We start from the raw sequence: 12,676 nt of genomic DNA on the forward strand, positions 1-12,676 counted from the left end.
TTTCAAATGGAATGCTCAATAAATAAGAACTTCTATTTATTTATTCATTCATTCATTCATTCATTCTGGTGAAGAACTACTTTTAATCCATTTCCCTGACTTACTAATTAACTCTCTTCATGCCCTTTCTGATATACTGATGTTCCTTCAGGGTCTCTAGCAGACCCATAGAAATGGTCCACCAACCTATCCACAAATTCTGCTGCCTTGAAGTTCACCTAAATGTCATGAAGAGACTGTTGTGTGTGTTCTGCAAACTCTTATATTAGTTGAACTTGTTTTAATTACATAATGTAATCAAGTACTACATAAGCTGAAAGAAAAATGTGCTATTTCTATGGTAATTGAAGCCAATGTTTTGGAAATGTTTAATAAAATGAGCTAATGTAAAAAATGCTATCTAATAAAGTGTGGGTGAGGTAACAGTAAAAATTTGAGAAAAATAAAATATTTAAATAATTCCACATATGCTTTCTTCAGCAGCATATAGAGTAAAACTGGAACAATTCAAAGAAGAGAATGGCCCTGTACATGGATGACACACAAATTTAGGATGTGTTCCATTAAAAAAATGTAATTCTTTGTGCAAGTTGTTTTATAAGTTCCTGAGTCCACTGTGAAGAAATTAGAGTACAGTGTGGGCACAGCTTTCATGACAAAGATGACAATTCTTTTGATTACAAAGATGACAGACGATTATAAAAAAACAAGCTTTGACCTTTAAGAATCAATTGATAAAAGATAATGCACATTTGAGATTTACAAACTTGATCATGAATCCTTTATCCCTTATCTTTTCTAAATTAATCATTTTTCATTCTAATAATGTCAGAGAAGAGTATAGATATAGAATTTGACATAACATACATAAAATGTGGAGGAGGAATAAAAGTTTAGTGTTTTTACATGTTTGAACCTAAGCAACCATCAACTTAGTACCTGGATGTTTATAGGAAACCACTAGTAACCACAAGTCAAAAACCTGTAATAGGTACAGAAAAAATTAAGAGAAAGGAATCCAAGCATAACAGTAAAGAAAACCATGAAGAGAGCAAGGAAAAAAGAAAAAAATAATAATAGAGAGGACTATAAAAACAACTAGGAAACAAGAAAAAAAATGGCAATAAGTACACAGCTATCACTTAATTTAAGTGGAAATGGAGTAAATGCTCCTAGCAAAAGCCATAGTGTTACTGAGGGGATTAAAACACAGGCACATGCACACATATTCACTAAAGACCCATCTATATGCTGCCTACAGGAGACCCACTTCAGACCTAAAGACACATACAGACTAGAAGTGAAAGTGTGGAAAACCCTCCCAGGCAAATGGAAAGAAAAAAAAAAAAAAAGCGCTGGAGTTGCACTTCTCTATCAGACAAAATAGACTTTAAAACAAAGACTAACAAGAGACAAAGAAAGACACTATACAGTGATGAAGGGATTAATCCTATAAGAATAAGAATATATCATTGCAAATATCCATGCACTCAACACAAGAGGACCTAAACACATAAAGCAAGTAGTAACAGACATAAAGGGAGAAATTAATAGTAATACAATAATAGTAGCAGACATTGACACCCCATTTACACAATGGACAGATCATTCAGACAAAAAAAAAAGTGAGAAACAATGGATTATAATGACATATTAGACCAGGAAAACCTAGCAGAGAACATTCCATCCAAATACAGCAGAATACACACTCCAAGCACCTATGCAACAGTCTCCAGGACCTATCTCATAGAGGCCAGAAGTCTCAATAAATTCTTTTTTTTTTTTTTTTTTTTTTTTTTTAAGAAAAGGGGATCTTATCCTGCGGTCGGGGTTGGGGTGGGTGAGGTTTTGTTTTTAAAGATTTTATTTATTTATTTGACAGAGAGAGATCACAAGTAGGCAGAGAGGCAGACAGAGAGGGGGAAGCAGGCTCCCCGCTGAGCAGAGAACCCAATGCGGAGCTCGATCCCAGGACCCTGAGATCATGACCTGAGCTGAAGGCAGAGACTTAACCCACTGAGGCACCCAGGCACCCCTCAATAAATTCTTAATAAAATTGCAATCATAACAATAATCTTTTCCAACCACAATGGAATGAAATTAGAATTACAAGAAAAAAATCTGGAAAAAACAGACATGAAGACTAAACAGCATGTTACCGAATAAAAGGGTCAACTAAAATTAAAGAGGAAATAAAAATATACATTGAGACAAATGAAAATAGTCCTAAATCCTTGGAGATAGCAAAAGCATTTCTAACAGGGAAGTTTAGACCGACCTCAAGAAGAAAAATCTCAAAGAATTAAACTTTACACCTAAAAGAGCTAGAAAAACAGCAAAACCCAAAACTAGAAGGAGGGCAATAAGAAAGATTAGGCTGAAGAGACAAAAGAAAAGAAAAAAAAAAGAAAAAACCCAAGATTAATAAAACGGTTGATTCCTTGAAAAGATAAAATTGACAAACATTTACCTGATCATACAAGAAAAGTAAATCAATAAAATCAGCAATGGAGAAGAAATAACCACCAATACCACAGAAATACAAAGGATCATAAGAGATTATAAAAAATTACATGGTAACAAATGGGAAAACTTTGAAGAAGTGGATAAATTCCTAGAAATGCATTTTTTCTTTAAAAGATTTATTTGAGAGAGAGAGGATAAGCAGGGGGAGAAAGGAGGGAGAAGCAGACTCCCCACTGAGCAGTGAGCCTGATGCAGGGCTTGATCCCTAGACCTTGGGATCATGGCCTGTGCTGAAAGCAAATGCTTAACTGACTAAGCTACCCAGGCATCCCAAAACATCATCTTCTAAAACTGGATCAGGAATAGAAAATTTGAACAATTATTAGTAATGATATTGAGTGAGTCAGTAATAAACTTCCCAAAGCACACACACACACCCTCTGGAATATCACTGAGCTACAAAAAAGGATTAATTCTTGCTATTTGAAACAATATGGAAGGACATAGAGGGTACCATGCTAAGTGAAAGGAGTCAGGCAGAGAAAGACAGATATTACATGATTCACTTATATATGGGATCTTAAAAATTATTATTTTTAAGAATTTTGCAATTATTAGTAATGATATTGAGTCAGTAATAAACTCCTAAATAGCATCACAGGTGAATTCTACCAAATACTTGAAGAGTTAATGCCTACTATCCTCAAACTATTTCAAAAAAAAAAAAAAAAACAGAAGAGGAAGGAAAACTCCCAAATACATTCTATGAAGCTAGCATTGCTAGGATACCAAACCAGACAAAGCCATTCCGCCCCCGCCAAAATAAATAAATAAATACTACAGGCCAATATCTCTCATGAATATAGAAGCAGAAATCCTCAAAATACTAGCAAACTGAATTTAGCAATACATTTGAAAAAATCGTTCACCACAGTCAAGTGGGGTTTATTCAAAGGGCACAAAGGTAATTCAGTATTCACAAATCAAGGTGACAGATCATGTTAACAAAGATAAATACCATATGATCATCTTAGTTGATACCAAAGAAGCATTTGATAAAATACAACATTCATTCATGATAAAAATTCTCCAAGTGGGTTGAGAGGGAACATATCTCAACATAATAAAGGTCATTTATGAAAAACCCACAGTTAATATCCTATTACATGGTGAAAAACAGAATTTTTCCTCTAAGACCAAAAGCAAGGCAAAGATGCCCATTATTACCACTTTTATTCAACATAGTACTGGAAGTCCCAGCCACAGCAATCAGACAAGAAAGTCAATAAAAGGCATCCAGATTGGTAAGAAAGAAGTAAAAGTATATTTCCAGATAACGTGATACTATATATAGGAAATCCTAAAGACTCCATCAAAAAACTATTAGAATTGATAAATGAGTTCAGTAAAGTTGGAGGATATGAAATATACTGAAATTTTTGTGATTTTATACTTGAATAATGAAGCAAGAGAAATAAGAGTCCCATTTATAATTGTTCCAAAATGAATAAGCACCCAGGAATAGATTTAACTAAGGAGGTGAAAGACCTACACTCTGATAACCATAAACACTGATGAAAGGAGTTGAAGACAAAACAAATGAAAAGCTAGGCTATGTTCATGGATTGGAATATTATTCAAATGTCCATACTACTGAAAGCAATCTAGAGTCAGTGCAATCCCTATTAATACCAACAGCATTTTTCACAGAACTAGAACAAATAATCCTAAAATTTGTGTGGAACCACAAAAGACCTTGAATAGCCATAGCAATCTTGAGAAAGAACAAAGCTGGACATAGGACAATCCCAGCTTTCAAGATATACTACAAAATGGTAGTAATCAAAACAGTAGGATACTGGTACATAAATAGACACATAGATCAATGGAACAGGACAGAGAGCCCAGATGTGAACCTGTGCTTGTATGGCCAAATAATCTATTACAAAGAAGGCAAAAATATACTATGGGTGAAAAGATAGGCTTTCATTTATGGTGCTGGGAAAACTAGACAGATACACGCAAAAGAATGAAACTGGACCACTTTCTTACACCATAAATAAAAAAAAAAAAAAACCTCAAAATGGTTAGACTTAAACTTGAGACCTGAAACCATAAAAATCCTAGAAGAAAACTTTGACACAGGCCTTAGCAACCCTTCTCTAGATAGATCTCCTTAGGTAAGAAAAACAAAAACAAAAACAAACTATTGGGACTAACTAAAATAAAAATCTTTTGCACAAAGGAAACCATCACCAAAACAGAATGACAACCTAATGAATGGGAGAAGATATTTGTAAATGATCTATCTCATAAAGGCTTAACATTTAAAATACGTAAGGCCTATAACTCAATACCAAAAGAACAATCTGATTTAAAAATGGACAGAGAATCTGAATAGACATTTTTTTTAACCAAAAAAGAGATACAGATGGCCAGCAGAATGAAAAGGTGTTCAACATCAATAATTATCAGGGAAATGCAAATCAAAGCCACAAGGAGCTTTCACCTCACATCAGAATGCCTTGTATCAAAAACAGAAAAAATAAGTGTTGGGGAACATGTGGAGAAAGTGAAACTTCATACACTGTTGCTGGGGATGCAGGCTGCTGTTGCCACTCTGGAAAACAGTATAGAGGTTCCTCAAAAAATTAAAAATAGAAATATAATATGATCTAATAATTCTACTATTAGATATTTGTCTAAAGAAAACAAAATAGATCATAATTTAAAAAGATAAAATATTATAGTAACATACCCCTGTTTATTGCAGCTTTATTAAAAACAACTAAGATATAGAAGTAACTAACCCAAATGTCTACTGATAGAGGCGGTATGTGTGAGTGTGTGTGTATGTATGTATGTATATAGACACACACGTATAAAAGTAGTCAGCATTGGGAAAACACACACACACACAGAGATATCACTGAGCTATAAAGGATTAACTCTTGCTATTTGAGACAACATGAATAGACAGAGGGTACAACACTAAGTGAAAGGAGTTAGGCAGAGAAAGCCAGTATATGATTTCACTTATATATGGAATCTTTAAAAAAAAAAAAAAAAAAAAGACTCCTAAATCCAGAGAACTGGTTGTTGCTAGAGGGGAGGTCCATAGGGAATGGATGGAAATAGGTGAAGGGTATTAAGAGGTACAAACTTCCAGTTATAAAATAAATAAATCAGAGATGAAAAGTAGTCAACATAGGAAATACAGTCAATATATTAGTACACAGTGTTGTGTAGTGACAGATAGGGACAACACTAAGAGTGGTAAGCAAGGAGTATTGCATAGAATTGTTGAATTATTACATTGTACACCTGAAACTAATGTAACGTTGTATGTTATACTTCAATTTAAAAAATAGAAAAACTGAGACATGTGAAACAGCTTATTGACAAAATCCTAGTGCTAGTGAAAGCTTCCCAGCAATGTAGCATACACAGTGAAACAGTTAGCATGGAATATCCATAATTTCATATTTAAAATTAGAAGCCAAGTATAAGCTAATACCACCCTCTTAAAATTTAAACAAAGATTTAAAATTACCGCATAGGATATACCCTGTCTTTCCCACAAACCAGAAAATAATTTTGCTTATGTGTATTCTAATTGATTTAACACCAAATTCATACTCAGCAGATTTCTTAATCTCTGCAGCACCTCCTCTCTTGTAACTCTTGTCTTCACTCTGGTCCACATAAACCTGTATGTGTGATAACACAATGGTTCTCACACTTTAGCTTGCATCAGGATCACCTGAAGTGTATTTTTTTTTTCTTTTAATACAGATGGCTAAACTATTGACAGAACTTCTGATTAAGGGGGTCTGATTAGGACCTAATAATTTGCATTTCTAACAAGTTCCCAGGTGATGCTAATGTTGCTGTTTCAGGCACCCATATTGAGAGTCACTGAAATAGAAACCCTTTTCTTTGATTTCCCCCAAATCATTAACATAAAATTTTGTTTGGCATGCTCCATTAAAAATTAGAACAAAAGGAGTTTAAGTTGTATCAGAATGGATAAATTAATATTCTGTATTAACTTTTTGGACTCTAATAGATCTTTGGGCCATATTATAATGAATTTCTCCCCAGCCTATATTCTCCGTGGGCTCCTGTCTCTCCCACTGTATCATGCTAAGCTCTTTTTCTTCTCCTCCTTGCCTTTTGTTGATTCAGCCAGCACCAAAATTCTTAGCTTTTTAGAAAAGGCACTTTAACATTGTTTAGCAACCTCTTTATAAACCATCATTATGGGGATCCAAACTCCTCATTCACAATGGCCTTTCAAGCTATTTGGAAGGATGAGGAAAAGCCTCATAAAAAATGTTGATAACCAGCTGTTTTAACATTTTTCACTTTTCTGTACACAGATGAACGGATCAGATTTGTCCTCTTCAGTTGGAATGTTACTTTTATAATTAATGGCTAAAACAGTAGAAAACCAATACCTGCTTTTCCTTTCTTTGGCTACACAACTCCCAGGTAAGAGAGAAAAATGTATTACTATTTTTTTGACAGTATTACAGTGGTGGCACAAGTAGGTATCAGACTGGATTCAACTGGGTCACTATGGGATTCCTTAGGAGCAACATATTCATAAAAAGGGGTCAGAAACAAAAACGTGCAAAGTCAATTCTGAATATGAATGATCCCCTGGAAGGGTAACCTACAAAATAAGATGAACGATTTACCACTAAACTGAAGACTGGGTAGTGAAGGTTACACGGACAAATACAGTAGGACGTTGGAGCAGACGTGCTCCCTCAGACTAACTGCACTGCACTTGCAGGAAATGAAGAAAGGTCACACTGGAAAATTTGGTGGAAACAAATCATAATCTCACCTCTCAAGTAACAACAGCATTTTTATTCTAATTTATGAATGTCTAGGTGCATTGGGAGGTTGATTCCAATTATGTTTACAGCAATTTCAATTTCTTTCTGAAAAAATATTTTAAATAATCTTATAGAAACTCTTCAAATGTTTTTTTAAGTCCTGTTATAGATCTCTGGCTATGTGCCTCTTACCTGTGTATACCAGGGTTCCTCAGGGGAAGGAGAGAATGTACTCTTGCAGAAGTTCTGAGGCTGGCAACAAACATGACGTTCCTTTAAAATGCTATTTTATTTCCTAAATTTTCATAGTAGTTTAGCATTCTGCCACACGTATTTTATTTTATTTTTACTTAATATCAAGTTACACAGAAAAAGAGACAAGTTTGCTCTTACCTGAACATCCATCTTGAAATGGTATTGTATCCAAAGACATGCCTCCCTGTCAGTCCCTGTAATGGAAAAATAAGTATTTATTGATCTCTCAGAGAATGCCAAATAAATATCCCAGCCATGTCACATAAACAAATTTGCTGAACTAAGTTCTCTCTCACTTTCTGCAGTTGGCCCCAGAATCCTCTTCTCTCCTCCCACCAAGCATATATATTCGCTGAAGTTACCCAAGAACATTCACCTGACTTGCAGCTCACAAAAGAGATCATGCAATGCCCAGCTTTTCTTCCTTTTGAAGAATCTGCATTTTAACACTATAGGGACAATATAAATTTTGAGACTGGATTTGTGTCTTATCATTGTTATTATCTTGCAAATGCAGTGATTATATTTGGATTCAACATTTCTTATTTTTAATCCTGGATGTCCCACTTGCTAAGTGTGTAATTTTTGATAAATCTCATAATTTCTTGAAACCTTCTGTTTACTCTTATGTGAAGACAGTGTTAATGTAACAGGACTCTCAAATTAGCTAATAAATATGAAAATATATGTAAGGTAAATAGTAAATATTTTACAATCATTTCTGAATATTATATAACAATGCAAGGGCAATCACATAAATATGAAAGTATGGATACTTTCATATTTATCAATGTATTTTCTAAAGTATGGTAAAGATTAATGGAATTTTAAGAATACGGTCTTCATATAAAAAAGAAACTTCACATAATATATGAATGACAATAACAGTCTAATTTGAGTAGTGATGCCTATTCTTACCTGAGAAAAATAAATAGCATTTTACATTATAGCTGTAATTTTTTACATTTTACAATTTTTTTTACATTTTATAATTTTTATAATGCAATTTTACATTATATCTGTGATTTTTCATAATTTTAAATATTTATAATCCTTATAGAATTAAGTAAGACTAATTGTCAGAAGACAAAATAACTAGGTTAGGATATTTTAAAAACATATATTGATTCATTGTTTTTATTTCTTCTTTAATTTAAAAAAAATTTTTTTGAGATCATTGTTTTTAAATCCATGTAATTTCAAAAATTTCTTTTACTGACTGCTGATTCTACTTTACCTACCAGCTTGTTGATCAAGAGCCATTTTCTTCCCCTCAAGCTTTATCATGCACTGGAATCATCTGAAGGGATTTTTGAGCTACAGATCTGTGGACCCTACTGGGCATTTCTGATTCAATACATCTGTGTTGAATTATTAACAAGTTCCCAGTGCTATTGCTACTGCTGTTGGTTTGGGAAGTATACTTTGAGGACCACTGATATGAAGGCTAACATATCTACAATGATGGAGCAAAGCACAAAGGAATGGCTATTGAATGCTGTGAACAAGCTCAGTATATATGTACTGTACTCTTAGACATGATGTAGTGTATCTTACTTATTCCTCTCAACAACACTATATATATATATAGATAGATAGATATGTATTGTTCAAAAATATATACATATATGTATATATATACATAATTATTTGAAGAATAAGGTTTACTTTATATATATATAAATTATATATATAAATACTTATTTTCAAGAAGTACAGTTTACTTTCACTATACACTATTCCTTGTTAAAATCAGAAGCAATTTATAAGCTGCTGAGATTTCTAGGGGGGAAAAAAAACAAATGATGGTTTTGCTTTTGCCCTCCTCTTTTAAAAAATCTTGTTTTCTCTGTTTACACACTGGTTTTATACATAAGCACCTTAGAGCTCAAGAACACTATTATTTTAAGCTTACACTTTTGTGTGTTGTAAGTTGGGATACAGAAGCAGCTACTGAAAGAGAGGGCCCAAAGTACAGTGGTTAAATAGACCGGAAGCCTGTGTCTCCCTCACTTTAGAATCTAAATGTAGGCAGGCGGGCTCTTGTTTCTGGGCTAGCCAGCTCTGCACAAAAAAATTACTTTGATTTTTGCAACAAAGTTGCATTTGAATTTGTGGTTCTTGGGACAGAAGAGGAAAAAGTGGAGTCTGAACACGTGACTTGTCTTTAGGTTGAAAATGAACAAGAAATTATACAAATAACTTCTGTTTATATCCTGCTGGCAAAAATTTAGTTACAAAGACATACCTGACTGCATGAGAAGCTGGGAGTGTGGGAAGGGAAGAGAAGGGAGAGTTCACTCCTAAAAGGACAAAGGTGAGAATGGATCCTGGGAGCGCAGGGGACAGATTAACAGTATCTACTACAGGTGGGAGTATACCGGGGGAAATAAAGCTATTCCAACTTTAGTGGAAATAAAAGGCCTTAAGTAGATTTATGTATTTTTTAAAGAATTTCTAAAAGAGGCAACTTGCCTACAGACGATTGCAGAGGGTGATGGGTACTGGGGAGGGCACATGTTGTGATGAGCACTGGGTGTTATACTTGGTTAATGAATCATTGAACAGTACATCAAAAACTATTTATGCACTATACAGTGGCTAACTGAACACAATGAAAAAATGATATCAACACTCCAAAAAAAAAAAAAAAAGAAATTCTAAAGGGAGCACTTATATTTAAATGCAGAATGCTGATCAGCAACATGAAAATATATGAAAAATAAAACATTCTGGTAAAGGCAAATATGTAATTAAATTCAAAAGAGTCTAAAAAATAATAATAAATTTAACATACCAGAGATGAATTAATGGGCCAATTTATTTTTGAGGAAAACAACTTAATTTTCGAAAGGACAGAGCAAGCTCCTTTTCTTTTCCTGGGTGATATGTTATTGTGTATGACTAAGTGTTTAGGAGATAAAAGAAGATAATACTGTTACTATTATGTAGTATTTTCCATTTCATTTATGACATAATATAATTCATATATCTAGTAACAAAGAGAAAACCTCTTATTGTTTCATTATTGATAATTAGAAATGGACACTGCAGCAGACTTTTAAAGACCTCCCCCCACTTTTTCTTATTTATTATGTGTTTCAATCTGGGCTAGGAGACCTAGGTGAAAGCAAGCACTGTTGCTGGTCTAGTTCCTTTATGTAAAACAGTCTAATCACTTTTATTTTTGCTTAAACAAATGTCTTGCTCAAAAGTTACTTTTATTTCCTCTCTCTACTCTGTTTCTTCAGTTATCTTCAGTCTGAGCTTTCAATCTTGTTCTTCTGAAAAGATGAGAACATTTGAAAGTACAATAAAGAAACCTATTGCCATTATGTTTTGCTAAAGCAATGTAAGGTGGTATTTACAAGCACACCAGCCTCTTTTCCACTGAAAAAACAAGGAATTATGTTAATGGAACAAATGCTTAAAATATACAGTCTGTTCTAGAAGACATTTGGTTGTAAGAGTAGTAATGAATATCTGAGTATGTGATTTGTTCTGAGAAAGTCATAGGACGTTTACATACCAAAATAATAAACACTTGTCTCAACTGAACTTTTATGACTTTGTGCAACTATGGGAAATAGAGCAGCTCTTTCCAGGTGTATAAACTTCCTGCTGTGAAATCTGACACCTTATATAGTGCTTTAACACCTATAAACTCCAAAGGTAGTGAGTTTTCTGTACTTACGTACAATACTCCATTGGCAAGATCTTGTTCCATGTATGTGAAAAGATGAGATGAAAGTTGGAACAGTAAGGCAAGGTTCAATTTACATCATACTCTGGGTTGTATGACAGATTGGAGGCAGTGTTGTGATATATATTTTATCACATAAAAAACTGGAAAGCAGACTACAGCAACTATAATGGCATTGCCCTGCTCTCCATCACTGGCAAAATTCTGTCTGAACGCCTTCTGCAGAAACTCAGAAAGCATCATCAACCATTCCCTTTCAAATCATCGTAATAGTTTTAAACCCTAACCCAGCTCAGTGGACATTATCTTTGCAGCTGCATTTACTTAGGGAAGAAACTCAAGTAAATGGCCAACTCAAGTACATATGTGTTACCCTTAGAAAACTAAGTTGGCAAAAATTTATTTTTAAATCTAGATATAGGAAAGATGATGGACAGCCAGTCACTCAGAACAAGAAAAAGTATTGATTTTGGTAATGTGGCAAAATATCATGAGTTACACAAAATTAATTACAGCTCACATTCAAGCATATAGCATATCTATAACAATGATCACTTCTAATTAAGTGAAGGAAAGACTGTATTTATCTAATTAATCAACAAACCTCAAATACATGGTGGGGACAAAGATGAAGCCAAGTTTTTCAGATTAAAGAATGGATTATTATTCATTATGATGACCGAATAATCTCATGTTTGTTGTAACTATAAATCAATTCTTCTAAACCTAAAATTTTTCTTTTAAAATATCCGGTTTTACAGGTGTCTACAAAAACAAGGTAGTTGAGTTATTTGTTTTAAAGTTAATTTAATTTGTAAAATTAAGAATATTGTTCCAACTATGAAAATTATATGGTTTGAAGAGATTTTAAACAACTATTGTTTCTAATAATATAATATTGCCCAAAGTAACAATTGTCTACATTATAAAGGACTCAACAGGAAAAGATGGTTAAAATGCAAAACTGAGATAAGCAAGGGAAACATTTAATGGTATTGCATAAGAAAGTCATGGGATTAATAGTTCTATGTAATAGATGATCTGTTTTTTAATATATAACTCATATCCAATCTAGAATGTATACCTTGATCAGAAGGCACCAGGGAATACCCTCTTCAAGTTTGTTGCAACATATGAAGGTGAGAAGAAGAAAAAAAAAAAAAAAAAACAGAGACAGGAGGGAAGAGAGCCAGAGGAGGCAGAGGAAAAGGAGGCAGAGGAGGCAAAAGAGGAGGAGGAGGATAAGAAGAATTAAAGAAAACAGAGGATAAACATTAGAGAAATACCAAAGACCAGAGTCGTAGAAATATAAATAATGAATAAATTAATGAAATAATGAATAAATAAGCAAATAAATTTTGAGAAGCAAGAGGCAATAAATGCCTAGATTTGCTTGATCCTGGGA

The 12,676-nt window shown here is 33.6% G+C and overlaps 1 non-coding gene across 1 annotated transcript; it reads left to right on the forward strand.

Moving 5' to 3' along the window:
• The first annotated feature begins 467 nt into the window (after positions 1-467).
• On the forward strand, positions 468-570 carry LOC125108114 (U6 spliceosomal RNA). The gene has a single exon (XR_007129795.1). It is a non-coding gene; the product is annotated as a U6 spliceosomal RNA (small nuclear RNA).
• Positions 571-12,676: the final 12,106 nt, after the last annotated feature.

The sequence above is a fragment of the Lutra lutra genome, chromosome 8 (assembly GCF_902655055.1).
Source record: "Lutra lutra chromosome 8, mLutLut1.2, whole genome shotgun sequence".
NCBI classification, from domain to species: Eukaryota; Metazoa; Chordata; class Mammalia; order Carnivora; family Mustelidae; genus Lutra; species Lutra lutra.